The following is a 9,515-nucleotide window of genomic DNA, read 5'->3' on the forward strand; positions in this document are numbered from 1 at the left end:
ACGCACCACCCATCCAAACACTGTTGTGGACCAAGTACACCCCCTCATCACAACAACACTACCCGATGGCAGTTGCCCCCCAGCAGGACAATGTGCCCTGACACACCGCAAACACTGCTCAGGAACAGCTCGAGGAACACAATAAAGGGCCCAAGGTGTTGACCGGGCCTCCAAATTCCCCAGATCCCAATCTGATCGAGCATCTGTAAGACGTGCTGGAGCAGGTCTGATCCATGGAGGCCCCACCCCCCAACATACAGGACCCAGAGGATCCACTATAAAACACCCTGGTGCCAGACACCACAGGACACCCTCAGAGGTCTTAAGTCCATGTCTTGACAGGTCAGAGCTGTTTTGGCTGCACAAGGGGAACCTTCACAATATTAGGCAGGTAGTCATAATGTTATGCCTGATCAGTGTGTGTGTGTGTGTGTGTGTGTACATATATGTTTATATATATATATATATATATATATATATATATATATATATATATATATATATATATATATATATATACCCACATACACAGATCTAGGCTATGAAGAAGCTGATTACGGCAAACTATAACTTGAGACAACCATATGACAAAAATCACTTATGGGGGAAAAAATATTATCAAAGAAATGCACTCCAGGAACTGGCTAGAAAAAAAGGTAAATGTCATCAAAGGAATTTCCTAGTACAGAATTTTCTAGAGCCTGCCCCTAGACAAATGAAAAGGACATATATATATAAATGTACACACACACACATATATATATATATATATATATACATATATATATATATATACAGTATATATATATATATATATATGTGTGTGTGTGTGTACATATATATGTATATTTGGACAGGCTCTTGAAGACACATTAAGCTCTAACTTGTATTACATTTATACTGTTATACTATTTAAAATGTCAACATACAGGCATTGATTGATATATGAACTTTTCCTGTTATGATGTTTTTTAAAAAAAATGGTTTTCATTCAGTGGCGTAGATTTGTTGGTCCAGGTGTGTTTGATTGGATTTTGAGGGATGTCTGTCTATGTGGGATGTCTGTCTGTGTGTCCACAACCCTACTTAAGACACAACCCTAAGACAGCCTCCCCCATCGTCTTGTAAGATAACCTGATGAAGGTCTAAGTACCGAAACGTTGTCGTCATTAAACTTAATTGCAAGTGAAGTGGACAGTGTGCGGTGAGTGTGAGTCTTTTTCCTAGTATTCTTCTTCCCGAAATTGCATATTTTGCTCGAAATATAAAAATGGAAATCTTTCACATCAATGAAAGCTATTTTTATATAATTCTTTTTTTTTCAAATTTTAACCCCCTTGCCACATACAAAACAATTATTTCTTTTGTTTGTTGATTTTTATAACCATGTTATAATAATAATCTTTTATAAATGTCTGTTACCTCCTTATGGCTGTAGCACAATTTCTTGATTCTTGTTTTGTTACACTTTGTGTACCTAATGTTATCTGCCTCTTTCTCAACTCTTCAGTTAAACATGTTTTCCCCAAAAATGTAATTAATCTGTGTTATATCCTTGTTTTTGTGGCAGCTGTACAGATTACAGTAGCTCTACAGTCACATACACGGAAAAAATGCCATCAGCAAAGTGTGTTAGAATGTGTAGAATACCGTAGAGCAGGGGTCTCAACTCAAATTAGCTTGGGGCCACTGCTGATATTGTCATCTCATAGGAGGGCCACTTCAGCATTCAATTACTACAAGAAAGTGCAATATTTCTGCAAATGTTTTTAACAGTTGTTACAGTGCAAATCTTTTATCCCTGCTTTAAAATAAGTTATTAAAACCTTGCACTGAATGAACAAATTAAATAAAATATATTTGTACTTTATTTCTTGCCAGACACCTGGCTACATCTCTGCTCATATTTTCTTCATATTTATCAAAAAATATAAATAACATATTTAAACCTATTACCTGGCCAGTAGTTGGTGTTCCCGGTGTTAGATGGTGGTCAGGTTTACACAGATTACATTACTTGGCCACTGCCCCCACCGTTGTTTTACTTTTTGAAAAAAATCAATAGGCTGATGACGGACTCTACAATTACTCTGTGCAGGAGCAGGGCCAGCACCAGAGTCGGAAATGGCCTGGAGGCCAGCAGTTTGAGACCCCTGTTCTAGAGGCTTTGTACATGGATAACACTCTTTTGACTTTTTTAACCACGTTATGCAAATATGGATGTCCATTAAAAATGTCTAACGTGAAAGGGTTAAAGGGTTGGTCAAGATTAGAGACTATTTCAAAACCATACTCACTTGCTACATGTACGTTAAAGAATTATCAGTTGCTGTAATCATTCCCCCTCTCCTCCTCTCTCTTTCCATTTACCATCTAAAACTAATGGGTCCTTGAGGCGGTTCCTCAAGGTGGCCTGGGTAGAAAGGGCAACAATTTATTTACACAACTCTTCCTGGTGAGCAGGAACAAAATAGCAGTGACCACAAACCCTTTCAATGTACATACTGTATGACATGTGAGTATTGCACCATGACGGACAGGAAACATAGTGGCATTCACACTGACAGTTAGCTTGCTAATAAGCCTGCAGGCTCATTTAGCACCAAAATACTACTTTATACTGACACATCAAATACTGTGTTAAGCCTGCTATTTACATTAACAAAATCACTGTTGCCCGGTTGTTGAAGAACTCCAAAATTAGTAAAACTGTAGCCTGCTTGAACCAAGCCACCAAATGCCTAACAGGGTCCAAACTGAACAGACTGTAAGATGGTATGACTCAATAAATCTGGATTTTAAGAGCTAAAGTGACTTTCAGTTGGATGTTTTTACCTTAACTGGACTCCCTATGTATCCTGAACCACCATATACTGCCCTACCAGCAGCCTTTAAGAGGCACTAGATTTTCCACATGAAGGTCAGTTTACTCATTATGGTGACTCCTACTCAGTCTGGGAAAACAGCTGTTAACTATCTTCTCTGGCTCCGGAGCAGCTTTGTCTAGTCTTAGAAAATATAACCCTGATGATGTCATAGTGGAGTCAGGGTTGTCTCAGCTTGGATTGGCAGATTTAAAGGAGAAAACTCGTGTGGCAAACTGGGGGTATGAAATTTGAAAGTAATGACAAAAGGGTACAAAGTACGAGATGTTGTGAAGTTGAATTGTTGGAAATATATCTGCTGCTGGAGATGATGAAGTTGATGTTTGGGTTTTCCAGTTGTTGCACTGCCTGGGGTTTTATCAAAATACAATTAGGATGTAGGATGTCTTGTAGCATTTCTCTTCTTTTCCCCTTAAATCAAATAAAAAACACACAACAATTGTAGTCATATTTTTATTATGTGTTCTATAAATGGGAAGTGAAATACTTTATTGCAAAAATATCACCATGCTTAAAATTAATGCCGATAAATGAATGCTCTATCTTATTATAGTTTAAGGCTGTATAAGGTAAAATAGAAGTATAATTTATATAGTGTGCCTGAGTAACTGTGTCAAGTGGTTTTGTCAGAATTGTGGTTAAAGTAAGAAAAAAAAATACCAATAATAATAGTGAACAGTGAATCAGTCATTCATTTTTGATTGATTGGTTGTAGTTTATTAAATATAATCCATTATTACTAATAATTTAGTATTAAAGGGGCATTATTTAAGACACTGCATAAGAATTTTAGTTAAGTTTTAAACATTTAAAAAATGAATTAACATTATCAAGAGAATGTGAAGAAAAAACTGTTGCGTTGCCCCAGGCCATCCTGTCTCATAATACCACTTTGTACCTCAATATATATAATTTCAGTTCGGATGTATGTATGTGGCAAGTTCACTATTAAGTTTAATAAGTAAATAAACTCATAAAATACCATCTATTTTCCTTACTAAACTAAAAAATAAACAGGGGGTAAATACTTATATATATGTATATATATACTTATATATATACACACACACATATGTATGTATGTATATATATATATATATATACATATATATATATATTTATATATCTATATATATATATATATATATATATATATATATATATATATATATATATATATATATATATACTCACCTTTTGTTATTATTCCTGCCCCCCTCCTTGGTGTTTTGCATTTGGGTCCTCACAACCTTTTTAACCAAATTGTAACTTACTACTGTCATATATTTGGCAAACAACATTTCCTCAAAGCCCTGGCTGAGAAACAAGGTACCATCTTTTTTCATGGACTTGGACTCTCAACACCCCTAACCCTAAGATTCCACTGGATGCATGTCCGATGCGTTCCGGCTCCGGTACGGTTTCGCTCCATCATCCGTCGTCCGGCAACCCCCACCAGCTGCTTTTTGAGTCCGGCACGGCGCAGCACTGCCAGACAGCTGGAGTTGCTTGACCGGGGAGTTCCCGCGATAATTACATAATCACACGCGACTGCAGTTATAAGTTTGAGTTATAAACACAACACAAAGTGTTCCCAACCGAAGAATTAGAAGAAGTGCTTGTATTTGTCTCTTTTTTGAGATTTTTGTGCTGGCGTCAACACAGAGTGTTTTATTTTGAAAATGTACCGTCTGTTATGTTGTTGTTTCGGTGTGTGACTTCCTGTCGGCTCTGTGCTGAATTTGGCTGAATTGCTGTGTCGTTCTCTGGCATCCAGCAGAAATAGAAGTCCTATGTATCTGCTCCGGCGGGGTCCGGACTGCCGGAGCTGGGACGGAGCAGACACGCAACGCAGTGGAGCCAGTGGAAGTTAACACATAGACTAGTGTGAAACCTATCAGCTCTGCTGCCGTGGCAGAGCCGTGACGGAGCGGAGCAGGACCAGACACGTACCTGGTGGAATCCAGCCGTAAGCCTCAGTCATCACCCAAGCCTGTTATAGACCAGCCTGCACTCTAGCCTTCCATTAGCTCCACTGTCTACTAGTCACCAGCCTGTTAGCCTCCTGTCAACTCCAGTGTCTGCTAGACACTGGCCTGCTAGCCTCTCATCAGTTCCAGTGTCAGCTAGCCACCAGGCTGCTAGTCTCCCAGCAGCTCCAGTGTTTGCTAGCCTCCCGTAAATGCCATTATTTGCTTGCCCCCGTCACCTCCAGGGCCTTCTAGTCCCGAGCCTAAGACCGTCTCTGAGCTGACGGGCATTAGGACTGAGGAGACCCTCAGATAGGTCCCGAGAGTCTCCTTTCTGGGGAACCTGCCTAGCTTTCAAGGTGCCTCCCCAAATAAAGCGAGGCCTCCAGAACACATCTTGACTCCCTGACACCTAGTTCCCAGCCCACCACCCCAGCTCTGGCATCGGGGGTCCTGGCCCATAGCTCTCCAGTTCCGGTGTCGGGGCTCCTGGCCGGTGCCACTACAGTTCTGGCATCAGGGGTCTCGGCCGGTGCCACTCCAGTCCAGGCCGATGCCAGCTCTGTCAGTGGTTCCCAGTTGGTGGCCTGGCCGACCTCCACTAATGGTCCTCCATCAGCGGCCCGGCCTCCGGGCCTCTGCCTTCGTTGCCTCCAGAGGACTTGTTCTGTCCCTTGCCATGACCTGCTGGTCGTCCATTGGACTGGTTCTGTCCTTTGCCTTGACCTCCTGGTCCCCCTTCGGACTGAGTCTGTCCCTCCTCCAGACCACCTCTACCCACCCTGCCCTTTTGGGCTCTTTTGTTGTTTTTTGCTGTACTTTGCAATTCACTATAAAACGCTGTGGTGCCAGACACCACAGGACACCCTCAGAGGTCTTAAGTCCATGTCTTGACAGGTCAGAGCTGTTTTGGCTGCACAAGGGGAACCTTCATAATATTAGGCAGGTTGACATAATGTTATGCCTGATCGATGTATATGTACATATGGCTGTAAATATGTGTATGAATATATATATATATATATATATATATATATATATATATATATATATATATATATATATATATATATATATATATATATATACATATAGATATAGATATGTGTTATGTTTATATATATATTTATATATTTTATTCCCTAAACCAGCAAATAGTGCAACTGGTCAGGACTATTTTCAGCAGCATATTAATTGCAGTTTCTTATTGTACCTCACATAAAGTCAGGGCACTCCGGGAGAATGGTCAAAATTTAAACAGTAAAACATGCATCAAGCCCTAAAAACACTTGATCCTACATTTCCCATAATGCAACTAAGTGCATGTTTTTAGTTAGACTTTCCCTTACCTGTAACTAAGGCTTTCTGTTATAACCTTGTATTCACAAAGTGGATAGTAGATAGAAAATAGAATGAACATTTTGTAAGTTTTCAGATATGTGCATTGAAAACCTGTTGTTAATTGAAATGCCTTACATGTAGCAGTGTTTCAAAGAATGGAGAGAATTTTTTTCAAGGGAGGGGAAGAGAGAGGGGGCATTGTAGAGATGGAGCTGGATATATTTGTGCACTCGCTGTGAAAAAGCAGCTCAGTCAGGTGCTAACATTTCCAGCTATGTCAAACCAAGCCATTACACCCCCACCTCTTTTTCCACCATGACTGGAGGAGCGTGTATGTGTGAGTCTTTGAAGTTATCTCTATTTTCATATAGGCACATAGAGGCATATAGAGGCACTTACACTGTCAAAATATTTCTATTTATCTCCATTTTACTGGGGTGGAGGCAAAAAATCTCACAGATATGTCTAAACTCGGACAAATAAAACAATGAAAATTATGTGTGCACAGAGATAATTCCCAAATCAACAAGGTAGAAACACAACTTCTGACATATTACCACCTTAATTACCTCATTATTACAAATGGGAAAGTCATGCACAGTATATTAAAAGGTGTAATTTGTGAGAAATTGACAGAATTTGAAGGCAACTCAAAAAACTAAAGGAGGCAATATAACCGCTAACAGCTGCATACTATACTCTTTGCTGCTATATCTTTGGTTCTAATGACTAGTTGCCTGGTAGCTAGTAGCTCAGTTAGCTGTGCAGCTAAGTGGCCATATTAACTGAATGAAGTCTGCCCGCAACCTTGGATGGCCTCTGGAGTCACTGCGGGCAACTGGGCTCAGCTCAACCTGGCTAAGCCACCTACCAGTTGACTCGGCTGGACAGGGGATACAGTACTGAGGTGATTTGCAGCAGCTGTGATCAGGACTATGACACTGGGGAGAGGAAGATACGTCAGGCAGGGATAGGAGAACCATGAAGCCGCAGAGGAGAGAGTCGGGCATCAGGAGCAGGCGAAAACAGCATGTAGAGCCAGAATATTTTCAAATGTTACTCTGTGAATTGAGTATTAATATTGACCAAATCAGGGCCCTATACTACCAAGCAACTTTTTTCAATGAAAGAAGTGGTGGTCCACCATCTTGGACCTGAGTCCAACTCTTTGATCAACCATCTTGTTGTCCCTTTTAATCAGCCATTTTGTTTGTAGTCTTTCTTTGTCCGTGCATGGCACTTTGAACCATTTTGCTTTTGTTAATTAATCGCAAGTTAACTATGGACAATCATGCAATTAATCACTATTAAATATTTTAATCGATTGACAGCCCTAATACATATATAACGTTTATAATATATATATATATATATACACACACACATGCATGCATATTACACATTCTTATTATACATTCCATGTACTTCTGTGTCGTCATTGTTTAGTAAAGTGTCTAGTGAACCTTTAGAGTTCGGACTTGTATTATTATTAATAATACTGATAACCAGACTAGTTAGGTTGAGTTTTGTACAAGGAAAATCCCAGAACATTGAAAATAAAGACACACAAGCCAAACATATGTTCATTATTTTAATTCTATACTTACTGAAAGGAAATGTTCAAATGTAATGTTAATGTCATTCAAGTCACTATGACAAATAAATCAAAACAGAACCTTTAAAGTTCCTTCTGCTTCCCCTCATCTGACCTTCTCTATCCTTCAGCCCTAATTAGCAAGCAGCACACACACACACACACACACACACACACACACACACACACACACACACTTGTACACACCCTATTCCACACACTGGCAGATGCCTTTGTAACTGTCATTTGCAGAGCATCAGAGGCCTGTGGTGAGGGACTACATGGAAACACTCATACACTCACTGTGGAAAATACAACTTAATCTGATTGCTATTGTGCGTATTACTTCTCCAACCATTCACACACACGCACACACGCATGCACGCACACACACACACACACACTTTTTTTTACTGCATTACCTAATATTGCAGCCTAATAATAGGCCTCATGTCTTGACAGCAGCTAAATCTGGCAGTGCTGTCTTGTATTACTGACACAGTGTGAGAGGGAGAGCTGCTCTCATGCCTAATATAACAGCTTTCCATGTATTTATAGGCCTGCAGGGAGTCAGAATAGCATCTGTGTGTTCTGAAAATGAACCTGGCTGACTTGCTGGGAATATTTAGACTTGTTCCACAGACGGTTCCTATTCATAGCATTCCATTACATCACAACGGAGCCATTCTACAGGGCAAACAACAGGTGCTCAGACTTGTACTACAGGTGTAGGGCAGGGCAAGTGTTTGCAGCATTGTGACACCATTCAAGTTTATTTGCTGCTGCTGGAAAAACTGGATCATCTTTTTATTAAACCGCACATTGTCGCCCGAGACACTATATATGTCTCTAATCTACTGACTAATAATAAGTGATTATTTAAATACAGATGTTGGAATTCCTTAAGACAGCATTCTGGGTCCACTCTTTTTCTGCTTGTACATGTTACCTTTATGCATTCTTATAGAGAGCCCAAGTCATATATCATGTCCACACTAGTATCTGTTGCACATCTTCTGTAACTAAGTTTTTTGGTTGTTGTTGGTGTTATCGCTACTGTCTAAAGACTTTTACAGCATATGCTCCCCCAAAACGCTGTTGTTGCGTAAACAAATGGCCAACCACTGTTGTGTTAACAATTCCTAAGTCATAACCAGCTTTGGATTAGTGATATATCACAGTTTGGGATACTTGAAGTAATCAGACGCAGTAAAATGTGATCTAAGCAGCATACTGTATGCTTATCCACACTTTTACTGTCAGTAAAAATATGTTTTGCCCAACTGTGCTTCTGCATTAATTTCACGCTAGAGAGTGTAATACAGAAGGCAGACAGTGGGTTAGTCTTTAAATAGGGATAACTTTTATGAGTTTCTAAACTAACCTTAAGCTCAACTTTTGCTGCAACTAAATTCAAGATAGGAATCTTTGTCTGACCACTTGTGTTCCTCTGAGGAAATGTTTGATTTTTTCGAATGCACTACAGGCTAACACATGCACACTAAGAGCAAGCAAAAAGGTTCTGCAAATGTTTTATATGAAAAGTAATGTGAAAATAAATTAGTTAACAGTGAAATTAAGTTTGGAGTTATCACCTCCAGTGTAAAGATAAAACCAGTGTTTCATCTGTTCCCTCAGGTTGTAACACCCTTACATAAAAGTACAAGTACATAAAAAGCTCAGGGTGTTATTTTTATCAAGTCAGCAAGCATTTCATACAAAAAC

Source organism: Pagrus major, chromosome 15 (genome assembly GCF_040436345.1).
Source record: "Pagrus major chromosome 15, Pma_NU_1.0".
Classification (NCBI taxonomy): Eukaryota; Metazoa; Chordata; class Actinopteri; order Spariformes; family Sparidae; genus Pagrus; species Pagrus major.